A 15469-nucleotide genomic window follows, 5' to 3' on the forward strand; every position below is an offset into this window, starting at 1 on the left:
CCCCATGTGAGTAGGGCGGTTATCCAGCGCGGTTCCTGCATTTGAGCATGGGCTGCAAAATTGCCTAGAAACATCACATGTGTAAAAGAAAACGCATTTCTATTTTGTCACAGGGCATGTATGATTTGCCCAGTCTCCCACTGCTTACCGACAGAACACCCCAATTATTGCCCAGTAAATCAACAAATTGCCCAGGTTCATCCGATGTTTCAAGAGAAGCATCCAATTATTGTACAGGAGCTACCTGCTAAGTTCAGATTCACCAGTTGACTACGAATGTACTACTTCCCTGGGGTGTAGCCTGTGTGCCCCACAACAGGGACAGTCCTGACACCTAGGGAGGACCTGGGTGTCCCAGACCCTAGCACACTGCCCCCAGCGTGCTATGACCCTTATACCTGTTGATAGTTCAGGTGGACCCCCATGTGAGTAGGGCAGTTCTCCAGCACGGTTCCTGCATTCCTGCATTTGAGATATAAAACATCCATTAGAAGCCCTGCTCCCCTCCGTATATCAATATGGATTCTCTGCAACGAGACAGGGCCATCAATGCCCCCCACGCCACCGAGGCCAAGCTTGTTTGTCAGTTACGAGAACTATAAATGCAAAGAAGGGGTCAAGAAGAGCACAATCCTTAGGAACCAATAAGATTCTATGACTTGTTAGTCACAATGTATAGGTACATAATTCCAATTCCGAATGTCATGGAATCTTCGGTAATAGACAGGATAACAGAGCTGAAAAGTTCATGTTTTTAGTTCTCTTTATTTAAAGTTGCGTCATGAAATGAATGTAGAATCAACAAAAACAGCCGACACATGTTTCGTCAGTACCATCAATCAGTACTATGACTTTCTCAAGGCTGTAAAATAGAAACAAGATAATACTACATAAATATCTAGACACATAAAGACAATTTGATTTAAAACAAAATAATAGGCCTAAAGCGAAAAATGAGCAAAGAAGATATTAATTAAGAGAAAATAAGAAACAGGAGTGAATCCAAAAAGAAAGAAAGACGTGCAAAGAATGGATATGGTGCAAAAAGTGAAGATATGAAGTGAAATAAAAATTAAAGAACAGAGAGAAAAAATAGATTAATCAACCTCAATGTGTAGTAGAAAAAATAGAGAAGTTCCGTGAAAAGAGGGTGATGGAAGTAATATACAGGCACCTCCACAGAAGAACCAAGTAAAATACTCCAAGTAAAGATGGACTATAAGTTGTACTAAGTGGAGCATTACTCTAGCCAAAGTGGTTTAAAAATATAAGGAATATATAAAAGACAAACTGACCTTAGCAGATAAAATTGGCAAAGATACGTTGAGGTCTTGTCTGTAAATATATGACTTTAGAGGCAGAAACCTGGTACCAAAGAATTAAGTATTGTAAATTTCACAAAAGTAGGCGTATAGAGTATATACATACATCCTACAAATAAAAGTCAATAATGAATCAGTCTATGCGAGCCGGGATGTCAGACGTAAGAATAAATATATGAGAAAAGGTGGGAGAATTGCAACCAAATTGGTTATAACCATAATCCTTAGTAGCAACCAAAATCGGTCAGGGTAAGGTAATATATATACAAAAGAAAAAGAGATAAAATGCTCACCAAACATATGTGTAGTTGGGATGAACGCCAACAACATAAATTCAAATGGTGGTAAAATTCTGAGATAGTCTTAAAGATGTGAAGACTTCACCCAAACCGTTGTAACATGCCAAAATTTAAATCTGGAGTGGTGAACATCTACTATCAATAAAAGTGGATGAAGTTAAAAAAAATATATTTTTTTTAAATTATTTTTTTATTTTACATAGTTGCCTTATCATTAATCAACAAATGTATAGTTATATCTCAGTCACAGAAGCCAAATAATATACCGTAGGATTGGCTTATTTGAAAAGCATTCTGCATATAGCCATAAGTAGAAAAAAACATCCTTTCTCGTCGTATAGCCGTGAGTTGAAGAAATATACATATATGACAGTTTAATCAGTTCTAGTATCTTATTCACATACATTTCAAATACTGCCTCCAAATAGAGCAAAATTGTTTTAGCAGGCAGACTAAATTAAGTAAGAGAACGGTCAGTTGAGAAGCATATAGGAAAAGTAAAGGTATTAAATATTGCTCTACTCCAAAGTGAATTAGTCTAATTCACATCAAGCATGATGATCAAATACATATATAAATATTTTCTCAGAATATATCACATTTGTTATAGCAGGCCCACTGAATTGCCTAAAAACAGTCAACTGAAAAACATATATAAGATTGAAGCTTAATGAATATTGTTGGAGTGTAAGGTAAGTTAGTCTGATTCCATAAATACTGTCATAAACTACGAGTCAGTATTAATTGATGGCCCAAAATGACATAAGAATAGAAATTAAATATTACGATGTTGCACAATACTCACCTCAATACAATATATTAGATGTCAAAGTTAGAGTTTGATATTTGTACCCAAAATTGATACGGTTAGACCTGAAATTCAAGTGAACACATAAAAGTATGTGAGATATCCCGATTTAATTAAGGACAACAGTGTTGAGTAAAGAAGCAGCGTTGAATTAACAGTTGTGAATGAACAAGTCGCAAAATGTCAGCGAACTAGAAGTGCTAGATAAGGTACATTGTTTATACTAGGCCATTGGCAATGGAGAACAAGGCTGTAGAAAAACGAATAATATATTAGCTTACCTGAAGCGCTGCCCCAAAAGTCTCTAAAGGCTGCAAGGAATATTTAACAATGGCTGTATTAAAACGGATAACAATCAAACGTCCAGATATTTAGCACTCAACTAACATTGCATTCAGGGCAAGTAATAGCTTACCTGCAATTAAGCAGAAAGGTCCGCATAGTAACGAGACCGAACAAACAGTATTCCGAGTGGAACGCCAGCTTAAATAATCCCCAAAAGAGCCGAAAGCACTCAAGGGCAGATCTCCAGCGCCTGACGCAGAAGTGTAGTGTCTTGAAACTAAGGAGAGGTGTGGCGCCGCGGCCAGGGCGACTGACGCTGGAATCTGGGGATCAGGGTTCGATCCCCGGCTCCGGCGGCAGGTTAGCCCAGCACCATGTGACTCTGGGCAATAGCTCGCTTAATCTTCCCGACGGCCCCCAGCGCCTAGAGACCCTTACGGGTGATTGTGCGCTTTACAAATGTGGATTATTATTAAGTCAATTATTCACATGCTAAGTCTGATAATGACCATTGCACTTAGGAGTGTGTGATCTAGAGTCACTTCTTAACTCGTCCCATTACTATTCTTCTCAGAAACACCTCCTCCTCCCAGGCCTTCAAAACTGACCTCAAAGTTCTCCTCCTTCCAAGACACCTCCCAATTTAATTCATGCCCTCTCCTATCTGACGGAAGACCTTTTAATATATAAAATTCTATTCTCCTTGACTATGGAAGTGTCCTCCCAGTGTGTTCTTGTGGCTTGAGAGTCTGCCATTTATGAAGTATTATCCTTCTACCAGTGTTTGGTACTCTCTTGTAACATGCACGCGTCACTTTTCTCTTGTGACACACTGATTGCTACCTCCTACATTGTGTTTGGTTCCGGTACTTGCACAAGTGCCACCATTGCCTATGTAACATTTGTTCTTGTGTTTGAGTATCCTCTATTTATTGTAGTATTATACCTCTACTTGTACTTTGTACGCTTTTATAACTTGCACACATGTCACCTTTCCTCCTGTAATGCACCGTTTGCTACCTCTTGTATTGTTTGATCCAAGTCAAATTGTCCACGGGGCCCGTCCATGGGCGAACAAATAACTCTACAAACCACCAAATGAAGGAAAAGCTCTATACAGTCACCGTTAATTGGCCAATAAATCCCACACCAAGCTCTCTCCCCGTGCTGCGGTTTAAAATATTGCATATTCCTGGGGGTATCTTTGACACCTACACCACTAGAACGACAGGGACTCAAAAGGTTGTGACCCTGCTGGGAGTTGAATTTGTGACAAGAGGTCAAACATGGGCCCCCATTAGTGGATTCATTAATCCACTAGTACATCCTGCCCGGTGACAGAACCAGCCAATAATGCAAGAATTGAATATAAGTGCGCACTTTGAAGATTATGTAAAACTTCCCCAGGCATTAAATTGTAGCCAAAAGGAAGCAGTGAGTCCGCCATACATTAGTGAGGTTACATTCCTAACCTTTGTGGACCGTTTGGGTATTCACGGTCTTATGGTCGTTACGGACCCTTGTGCACTACCATGATTACCCAACACACTGAATTCATACTAGGCCCCCCACGGTGTTATTTGCCTTTGAATGAAATATCATCCCTAATGGCTTTCTGCTGCAGTAACAACTAAAAATTAAGAAGGTGCAGCAACTGTAAACGACAAAAACTGGGGTCTAGCCTAGTGTGCCCCACACTTGTAGTTTCTCTGTCATTACCCCCAGCTATATATTACAAGTATCATACCTATAGTCAGGACTATTAGCTTTGTCAGTGGCTGGTCGCTGCCTAAGATAAATAATCAGCAACCATGGCTTGTATATAACATTGAAAAAGCTTACATATGAACCCCTGGGGACACCACGACAATATTGCTGCTACAAGTATCATACCTATAAGTCAGGACTATTGGCTTTGTCAGTGGCTGTTCGCTGCCTAAAATAACTCAGCCGCAACCATGGCCTGTATATAATTTTGAAAACGCTAACTAACCTTAGAAGCCCTGGGGACACCACGACAATATTGCTGCTACAAGTATCACACCCATGAGTCAGGACTATTGGCTTTGTCAGTGGCTGTTCGCTGCCTAAGATAAATAAGCCGCAAACTTGGCCTGTATATAATATTGTAAGCTCCTGTTGCACATACACACGTATGCCACACACCTGACTGTAGCTGGGTAGAAAGCAGCACTTGAATCAACAAAGTGTTGCTGTTGTAGAAAAACCGGGTTTATACACACACAGTGCGTTGTCAGCCAATTGCAGTACTGTAAACTGTTTGAGAGCTGCCCTTGAATACACACGACGTAGCTCAGCTGCATGCTGTCGTATCTAGGGTTTCTATTGCGTCAATGCTGCTATACTTTGTCATCACACAACTGAGCTGTAAAAAGAACACTTGGTGCACATCAGAAAATTGCCGCTGCACCGGAAAGGTCTGACCGGTCATGCCCCTGCATGATCTTACTGGCAGTCATTTCAGGGGATAATGACATTGGAAGATATTCACACGTGGCTGCTGTTGTTCATAAGCTGCAGCGAAAATAAAATTACTTTATGGCGACAAAATGCCTCGGGCTACACGTATCGCCATCATTTACAGAATCATAACAGCGGGTCCCGCCCGATTAGAAAGTAGCAACAAACGAATCCAACCAATGAAAGAATTCTACGCTGCACACGACATGGATAACACCCTGCGTCCAGCTGCAGCAGACCCGGGCTTATCATTTCATAGTCAGCTCGACCTATAATTCCCATTCGATGCCTTCAACCAGGCTCGTTCTGCCAACAGCCGCATCCCGACAATCACCGTTGATCCCAAATCTCTTCAACTTAATTTAATACAAAACCCTGGCCTCTTTCTTAGATCAGGGGTAATAATAATATAATAATAATAAAATAATCTTTATTCGGTTTTTTAGCATTTGCAAAACCATAAAAGATGACATTCAAACATTCATAGAAAAAATTTGCAGTTGAATATACATTTAAAAAAGAGAAAGTGCCTAGAGTTTACGTGTCATATAGAATTATCTTTTTAGTTTAAAGATTGTTTCTGTGTCTCATAATGCACTTTAAAAAGTTCAACACATGATACACAATGGTTTCAGAGTCCAGAGATTGAAGTGCTAACATAGCTGGGCGACATTGTCTATAATCCCATTTTTTTAGTAAGGGGATAAGCCATATTTTTCGGTGGGTGTGGAAGAACTTGCAAAACAATATTGTATGCATGGTGGACTGTTGGGAAAGATCATCGCAAGGACACAGGTCCAGCTGAGTTTTCCAGTTATTTTTTTACGGAAATGTCACAAGTCTGAAGAAGAGATTCATTCTGAACCTTGTTAAAAGCATTTTTTCGTATGCGGTGATCTCTAAAGTCAAATAGAGCTGGATTTTTGGAGACTGCTGTGTTAAAATCGCATGCATGGTAGTTTTTTTTGAGATCAATGAAGACAGTCTCAAAGATTCCAAATGGCTCAATGCAGTCTGTTTCAGTTCTTTTTTGGATATGTCTTTTAGGTCTTCTGGTTTATAATAATATTGTTGTAGACCCATGTCGGAAAAGAAGTGTCTTACATAGGAGAGCCAAGCTATTTTGTGGGCGTGGTCCAACTCCATAATGTCCTGTACGATGTTTTTGGTCAGAGAGTTCCTTTCCGACAACCAGACCCGCCTCCAAAGTAAGAGAGGTTGGATTTTAATTAAATCCTCAATATATGATATTCCCAGTTCTATGTGTGAGGCATAGATGGAGGTGCCTCGTGGTGTTGATAGAAGGAATCTTATAAAAGTGTTTTCCTCTTTTTGAATAGAGCCAGTAGGAATATGACCCCAGATCCCTGCGCCGTATAGTGCGATGGATTGGCATTTCGCAGCATAGATCTCTAGTAGTTCTACCTGGGGTTTTTTCCCAAGTTTGTTTGAGAATTTCATTAATGCCATAATTGCACGTTTAAATAAATGTCTCCTAGCCTCAACCGCCGCTTTCCAATTTAGGGCGTCATCAATCATAACCCCTAGATAGGGATATTGTGAGGTCTTTTCTATTTTTTGTTCTTTCAAGTAAATGGCTTTAGGAGCTTTTCTTGGTCCACCGACCACCATGACAAAAGTTTTTTTAATGTTGATGTGCAAGTCCAAAGCACCCATGAAATCTGCATATTTGGATAGGGACTTCTGCAGTTCGATGGGGGTACGCGCTAATATGACAGCGTCGTCCGCATATAATAGGGCGGGGATCGGGCGGTCTTTTATTCTAGGGAGGTCCCTTCCTCCTCTCAACATGGCCTCTTCTAATCCATTGGTGTACAAGGAGAAGAGGAAGGGGGCCAAAACACAGCCTTGCCTCACTCCCCGCTCTATTTTGAATGGCCTTGTCAGTTCGCCTCTTGTCCCAAACCTCACTTTCGCCGTGGCTTCACTGTACAGCTCTCTTAAAAAGTCCAGGAGAGGGGGATCTACCCCCATTTCGCTCAGCAGTGACCAAAGCTTAGCATGAGAGACACAGTCAAATGCAGAGGACAAATCTACGTAAACCATGTAGATGGCACCTGGTTTAGCGTGGGTGTACTTTGATATTAACAAGCTTAGATTTAAGGCCTGTTCGATGGTTCCAAAACCCTCTCTGAACCCGAACTGCAGGTCCGTGAGGATCTTTTTATCTTCTGCCCAGTCTTGTAGTTTTTCAAGGAGGACTCGGCCCACAACTTTGCCCAAAGAGTCAAGAAGCGATATTGGTCGATAACATTTAGGATCTTGTCGGTCCCCCTTTTTAAAAATTGGTACCATAGTAGAGGAGGACCATGAATCTAACAGACCAAGTTTGGTTGTTGCCATGCAAACTCTTGTAATTATTGGTACCCAGAGGTCAGGAAGATGTTTGAATAGATCGACTGGGACCCCATCAGGGCCGGGGGCTTTCTTGCTCTTGCTTTGGGATAGCGCCAGTTCAAAGTCCTGCAAATCCACTTCCAGTGGTATAGGATAGGTTACTACAGTGATGGTATACTGGGATTCTTCAGTGCTAGGTGTCAAATTGAAGATTTTCGAAAAATAGTTCACCCACGTGTCCTCATCAATAGCCACGTCGATTTTTGGGCCGTTGGAATCGGTTAGGAATGGGGTTTTAACTATTTTCCAGAATGCCTGGCTATCTTTCGTGAGTGCACTCCGATGCAAAGCATTCCACAAGGATTGTTTAAGCTCTTTTTTCCTTGTTTTTCTGACGGAGTTATACTCCCGTCGAAGTGATTGGATGTTTAATTTGTCTCTGTTTGGTTTTCCGAGAGCTTTCCTCAGATTGGTGTGCGCTTTGGTACAGTCTCGGTTAAACCATCCTGTGGAACTATTTCGGTTAGATGTTTTAGTTAAAAAGTTTTTAATTTGTTCTATTATAATGTTGAAATTTTCCAATATTTGTTTTGGTTCCGCACAGGGATCGAGACAAATCATTATGTTATCATATGCAGATGTTACCAATTGCTTTGTCAAGATGTTAGGGTCCACTTTTTCCCATCTGATGGTAAATCCGTTCCTTTTGCCCAATTCAAGCCTGTTCTGGGTTAGTGCGGATGCCATGGTTGTCATCAATGTTATTGGTTGGTTTATTCCTAGGTTTAGGCTTATGGCGGAATGGTCGCTGAGGTTATTTTCCAACATTTTAAAATTATTAATTTGGGCTTTCAGAGCTTCTGTGCCTATTACATAGTCCACGGTAGTCTTGTGGCCCCTTCCTCTATACGTTGGTTCCAGTGTGTTATTTGGCTGATGGATAGGATTTAGAATTTGCAAATCCAAGTCGGACAGTATTTTATTCATGGCTGTCCCTGCTCCTGAGTGGATAAAGTGGACTAAGGGGTTGTCATGCTCGTCCACCAGACCACAGGTATCGTTGTTAGGGCAAGGGTGTAGATTAAAATCTCCTCCCCATAATATGTGGGCATTTTCCGTTTTCTGTTTAGAGTGACAGTGTTCCATTATTTTTTCCTGAATTATAGAGAGAATACGCAAAAAGTTTTCATCCTCCAAATTATTGTATATGTTGATTATAGAAATAGAGAGTTTTTTCCCCAGCATGACAGTGAGGATCTGGAAATTCGATAGTAAGTCTACCTTGAGAATCTTCATATCTGGAATTGTGTTTGCCAGGTAGATTACCAGGCCCCCTTTTGGTCTGCCTGAAATGCTAGGAAGGGCGGGAGATGTAAAGGTCCTGTACCCTAGAAGGTGAAGGGATGCCGTTGCCCATGTTTCTTGTAGGCAAATAATTTGAGTGTCCTTTAGGAAGCCAGCGGCCGTACCATCCTCGATCTTGTTTCGGAGGCCGGCCACGTTCCAGAAGATCACAGAAAGCTGGGTGGACATATTTTCTGAAACTGTGTTTTCCATTTGTGGGGGGACTGTGATAGGGACGGGGGAGGTCACAGTTGTTTGTGGGGGCTCCGGGGGTATAATTGTTGGTCAATCGACCATTTCCACGCCGCTAAAGCTGTTCGAGGTTGGTATGCCCATCCAATTTTGTCCGTAGATGTTATCTCTATAACTGGGTCCATAAGGTTGGTGGGGTGGTCTCTCCCATTGTTCCCAGTTTCTGAATCTATTTTGCGGGCCGATGAACTGCCATGGGGCCTCTCTCTGCTGATGGTTCTGATTTACTGGCCACCAGGAGTTATTCGGGTCATTAAGTTGTGATGGTAGTTTGGGACCAGTAAGGTCTAGCTCCCATGGCTGTGGGATTGGATTCCGCCAGATGTTATCATTATCACGTAGGTAGTTGTTATTATTAAACCTTTTCGGATAAAAATACGACAGAGATCTTGTTGCAATCCCTCCTGAGGAGTTATTGTATTCCCAGGAACAGATATAATCGGCTATGCTGGGGTCCTCAAACGTGATAACTATGCAATCCCCCCGGATGTTTTTTTTCCTGTGACCTACCCATGAGTTACGGGATACTGACGCTATTTTGCTTTTCCAGGATGGCGGGACGGGGCGATTTGTTTTCAACCAATACTGGACTTTGTTCTTTAGCGACCAGTTTGGTTCTGTCCCCTCACCTGTAAGTTCGGGGACCCCCGTCATGACTACCACAAATGGGAATGCCTCAGGGGGCAAGTTTAAAATAGGTCTGTGGTCAGTAATCCCCCCCTGTTGACCTTTTGTTTTTGGAGCATTTGCATTTGCTGTAGCGGGAGTTTTATGAACAGTTGTGTTTATTGTTGGGGTATTTACTGTTGGTGTCGGGTGGGAGTTGATTTGTGAGGAAATGGTCAGAGGCTTTGGGGTTGTTTTTTGTGCAGTGGGAGGGTTTGTTACTATAGGAGCTTTTGCTGCAATTTGTTTTTTGGTCTGTGGTGGAGGTAAAGTTGCAGGTTTCTTGTGTACGGGAAGTGTGATCGTGGGATTTAGGGCTGGTTTAGGCTGAGGTTGTGGAAGTATAGGTTTGAGGGAGCCAGAAATTTTTATTAATTGGCTCTCAATATTGCTGAGTCTGGTTTCCAAAGGGCGAATGTAGGAATTTAGGAGGGAGGCTATCTCCTTAATTAGCCTTGCTGATTCCCTGTCTCTACCTGATTGATGTGGTATAAGGGGTTCTGGTATTAAGGGGTCTTGGAAATCTTGTGGTACATGATGGATTGTTACAATATTATTATTAGGCGGAACTGTGGGGTGGGATAGAGTTGCCGAGTTTGTATCACCGACCAAAACTATGTGTTCGGACGGTTTAAGATTTTCGGTGTGCTCTGGAATTTTCCTAATTTTCCTTTTCTTTATGGCACCCTCCCGCTTCCCTCTCTTTTGCCTTATTTCTTCTGGGGTTGGATCAGGGAAGATGTCAGGGGTTTTCTCTAAATCGCTCTCTGTAAAGGTTATGGATAATTGAGAAGCTGAAAGGTTTACATTATTTGGAAGGCTGAGTCTATTTGCGGTCGCCGAGATTTGATTTGGCGCTGACTGTAGTTCTGGGGTTCTTGCGGTTGCTAATAGCCCCATTGAGGAGCGGCGTGCTATTGCGAGTTCGGATGAAACTCTTCCCTCTATTAGACTTATGCTTTGGTCTATGAAGGAATTTGCTTGGGCTAGAAAGTCATCCATTGGACCTAACAGTTTTTCTCCTCTCCCGTTCTTTTTAGATTTTTTCTGCTTGCTAGATCTCGTATTCATTTTTCCGTGATATGTTGCTAGGAGATCTTTCTAAGCTGTCTGACAGAGTTATTGTAGAGGTCAGAGGGATGATGGTTGTCTGTATCGGAATTACCAGTATGTAGTGATTAGGGATATGGGCCGGACCGGACTCTCACGATCTCGAACGGCCTCAAACGGCCCGCTCTTTGCCCGGTCTTCGCCCCGGCCTGCGTCCCGCGTTGCGGGATGGGCCCCTCTTCCTTTACGCTAGAAGGCTGGGGGCGTGGCCGCCGGTGGAAGAGGCAGCAGCTGTGGTGAGCTAAGGCTTCTGGTACTCGCAGTCCCCCGGTAGGCTTGCCGCTCTCTTGACCTCCGCTGTACTCAACCTGGGAGCGAAGATGGCTTTCCACCGGCTGTGGACGCTCACACCAGGGAGAACGGAGACAGGCAGGTAATGAGCGGCACCCGCGGAGCGGGTGTCGCGAAAGCTCAGCGTTGTATGCAGGCAGCAGGTTGTCCTTGCAATGGGAGTCAGGTTATGGCCAGGAACACACCACTCTGTGTGCGCAGCTCAGCGCTTCAAAAGACCGAAGGCTGGGGGCGTGGCCGCCGGGGGAAGAGGCAGCAGCTGTGGTGAGCTAAGGCTGCTGGTACTCGCAGTCCCCCGGTAGGCTTGCCGCTCTCTTGACCTCCGCTGTACTCAACCTGGGAGCGAAGATGGCTTTCCACCGGCTGTGGACGCTCACACCAGGGAGAACGGAGGCAGGCAGGTAATGAGCGGCACCCGCGGAGCGGGTGTCGCGAAAGGTCAGCGTTGTATGCAGGCAGCAGGTTGTCCTTGCAATGGGAGTCAGGTTATGGCCAGGAACACACCACTCTGTGTGCGCAGCTCAGCGCTTCAAAAGACCGAAGGCTGGGGGCGTGGCCGCCGGGGGAAGAGGCAGCAGCTGTGGTGAGCTAAGGCTGCTGGTACTCGCAGTCCCCCGGTAGGCTTGCCGCTCTCTTGACCTCCGCTGTACTCAACCTGGGAGCGAAGATGGCTTTCCACCGGCTGTGGACGCTCACACCAGGGAGAACGGAGGCAGGCAGGTAATGAGCGGCACCCGCGGAGCGGGTGTCGCGAAAGGTCAGCGTTGTATGCAGGCAGCAGGTTGTCCTTGCAATGGGAGTCAGGTTATGGCCAGGAACACACCACTCTGTGTGCGCAGCTCAGCGCTTCAAAAGACCGAAGGCTGGGGGCGTGGCCGCCGGGGGAAGAGGCAGCAGCTGTGGTGAGCTAAGGCTGCTGGTACTCGCAGTCCCCCGGTAGGCTTGCCGCTCTCTTGACCTCCGCTGTACTCAACCTGGGAGCGAAGATGGCTTTCCACCGGCTGTGGACGCTCACACCAGGGAGAACGGAGGCAGGCAGGTAATGAGCGGCACCCGCGGAGCGGGTGTCGCGAAAGGTCAGCGTTGTATGCAGGCAGCAGGTTGTCCTTGCAATGGGAGTCAGGTTATGGCCAGGAACACACCACTCTGTGTGCGCAGCTCAGCGCTTCAAAAGACCGAAGGCTGGGGGCGTGGCCGCCGGGGGAAGAGGCAGCAGCTGTGGTGAGCTAAGGCTGCTGGTACTCGCAGTCCCCCGGTAGGCTTGCCGCTCTCTTGACCTCCGCTGTACTCAACCTGGGAGCGAAGATGGCTTTCCACCGGCTGTGGACGCTCACACCAGGGAGAACGGAGGCAGGCAGGTAATGAGCGGCACCCGCGGAGCGGGTGTCGCGAAAGGTCAGCGTTGTATGCAGGCAGCAGGTTGTCCTTGCAATGGGAGTCAGGTTATGGCCAGGAACACACCCAGGGGTACTGAAACCTGCTCCTCAGTATAAAATCGCCTTGGAAAGAGCAGGCTGTAGGTGCGGTGTCAAGCTTGTGACCATTACCTGATCAAAGGCATGTGCAAATTGCTGGGACCTATCTGAAATAACATTTAACCATCTCAGCCCCAGCAAAGCGCTAATATTCCGAAATGGTAGGCAACATATAATAGCAAGGCTTGAGCCAGAAGAAGACACTTGCGATAGAAAATGCTGCAACCCTTACCACCAGGCCTTGCAAGCCACTGCCCACAATCGCACATCCCAAGGGCGATGGCCGCCATATTTTGCCGCTAGGCCATTAAGAGTCAAACCCGAGGACGGAAAGAATTGCCATAGCGGCACCGGATATGACAGCGATTGCTGATATCATGCATGTCTGGGAATCACATTCAACCATGCTGGTTTAGAACCCTGCTATAACTGAATGTGCCCCAATATCCCTGCACATCGCAGTGAAAAGGGGCCTATACATCTGTCCCATATCCAGCAACATTCATAACCCTTGTTTAAGCCCAAGCTAAGTCCCGAGATTAGAGTGTACCGGGTGAGCTACGCAATACAACAACATCCTCACAAAGGCAGCAGGCCCCTCAGCGCCCGAAGGCCCTCCATTACTAAGACAGGCCGCTATATATATACCCGGCAAGAACGTATACACAACACCCGATCCCAAACACCGCAGCGACCCTGCCTCAGAGGTACGATCCCTGGAGACAGGATTACCTCCACTTGGACCCTAAGGCACCGCAGTGACCCTTCTGAAACCGCACAACCTCTGGAGACAGAATTACCCCACGCGGCCTCCCAGACACAGCCGCGATCCTGCCCCAGCAGCACAACCTGTAGCCACTGGCCCCGACTACCGAAGGATGAAAACGCTCCGCCAGCCTCTGGGGACAGGAATATCCCCTCATGGACTCTAAGTTAAGACAGTAACCCTACCCCACACCACACCCGTGCTCCCCGTACCCACCCGAGTGCGAACAAATTGGGCAGGAGAGTCAGGCCACACTTGGCTGCCACTGCCTCAAAGTTCCCCTGTCGGGCCCATAGGGAACACGTGAAAAACTGGGTCGGGGCTCTGCTGTGCCCCCGCAGCGAGGGCCCACTTGGCAAACAAGGCAGAACTGACTGCTAAACACGATGCCCCTGCACTCGGATCACCCCCCACGCCACTCAACGGCCCCCTCCCCCCCACCGCACCATACTGGGAGGAAAGACGTGTGGGAAGGGGCTGGCATACCCCTGCACTCACTGGCAAAGCTGCTGCCCGTAACACGACAGCGAGGGGAACTGCCGCCAGACAAGGACACAACATAACGCACCCTTCAAAACAGCTTCCGGGCAGCACCGCTCATCGGGGTCAAGGGGGGGGAGGATCCGTCCATGTGGCCGACCAGGGATCAAAGAGGGCGCCAGGCCCCGACCCCAGGCCATATACACTCGACCCCGCCCTTCCCCGGCCGGAAGTGACATCACTGGGGACCCTCCAGGTCCCAGACACTAGACCGCTCCTTGGGGTCTGTGCCATCATGTGGCACTAATGGTGGCCGCCCTCTTAGGTGGCCCCCTTCAGTGGCCCGGGGCAGCCTAGCAAAGGAAGCACACAGAGCTTCAGTCACACCCACAAAAAAAAGCGCACCATTGCAGCTCCAGTGGACGCTTCCTCTGAGAGGAGTAGCACAAACAGCGGCAGCCTGGCGTGGCCTCAGAACTTAAGCCTTTTATTGTGTGCGTTAACTCATTTTAGTTTCATAATTACCACACCGTAGTAATAATGCGTGGAGATAAACAGGCCGGTCTGTTTGCCATTGATTTTTTTACTCACTACCAACCATCTTTTCAGGCATAGCATAGCAACGTAGGCCTACGTGACAGTTATTTTATCTGCCTGAGGAAAAGCAGCGTTACTTTTACTTACTGCCTTTTAATCTGATTCTGAGGCCTGCTACTGCTACACAACGACACACTGCTTGCTTCTTCGACTGACCAAATAGCGTAGCCCTGCGGCTGCGCAGTATGCTGGGGCGGGTGGTAGTGGGTCGTGCGTGTGTGCCTCATGATAAGGTGGGTGGCATCAAATCTTTAAAAGGTTACGCTGCCGCACACAGGCCCAAATTCAACCCAAGCAGTGGCCCACCACAACACTGACAGAAGGCATAGATTTACCACGTGAAATCGGCTGGCTCTTCACTGGCAGACAGTTGTGAAGTGCTGATATTGTGGTGCGCGTTGTTACCACCATGTGAGTTAGCACTCTCAAGTATGTCAGTAGACCCGGCCCTGAGAAATAAGTGCAGGTAATAATCACCAGTAACCACCAGCACAGATTAAGCACTGCATGGCTCACGTCCCAGTCAACCAACAACCCAATCTCTAACATTTACCTTCTCAGAACATTTTTCTCAAAATTTCTTCTTAGTCCGAGGGTAAGTGCTGACTCACCCTAATCCACTTCTTGTATCTAAACAGCGCTTCATCCTGGTCAGAGACATTTTTCGACTTTGATGTTCGTGGTTGGCACTTTGATCTTTTAAGCACTAGATTTTTACCAAAATCTTTAAAAATTCATAACTCTGGTTCTACTAGTTGGATTGCTGTTGTTTTGGTGTCAAATAATACATTAAAATGTACAACATTTTTCTACATTGTGTGGATTTTTCTTGTTATGTTTTCACTTTAGTAATGTAGTTGTTCTGCATAAATACTTTACATATTGTCTCTAAGTTAAGCCTGACTGCTTTTGTGGCAAGCTACCCAGGGTATAGC

General features: G+C 45.8%; 1 long non-coding RNA gene across 1 annotated transcript; it reads right to left on the minus strand.

The window, feature by feature from the left end:
- Nucleotides 1-745: 745 nt before the first annotated feature.
- LOC144776574 (uncharacterized) lies at nucleotides 746-14099 on the minus strand. The gene is made up of 5 exons (XR_013600587.1): nucleotides 14026-14099; nucleotides 2711-2740; nucleotides 2427-2494; nucleotides 1296-1365; nucleotides 746-862 (listed from the first exon to the last, which is right to left on the minus strand). It is a non-coding gene; the product is annotated as an uncharacterized LOC144776574 (long non-coding RNA).
- Nucleotides 14100-15469: the final 1370 nt, after the last annotated feature.

This window comes from Lissotriton helveticus, chromosome 1_1 (genome assembly GCF_964261635.1).
Source record: "Lissotriton helveticus chromosome 1_1, aLisHel1.1, whole genome shotgun sequence".
Classification (NCBI taxonomy): Eukaryota; Metazoa; Chordata; class Amphibia; order Caudata; family Salamandridae; genus Lissotriton; species Lissotriton helveticus.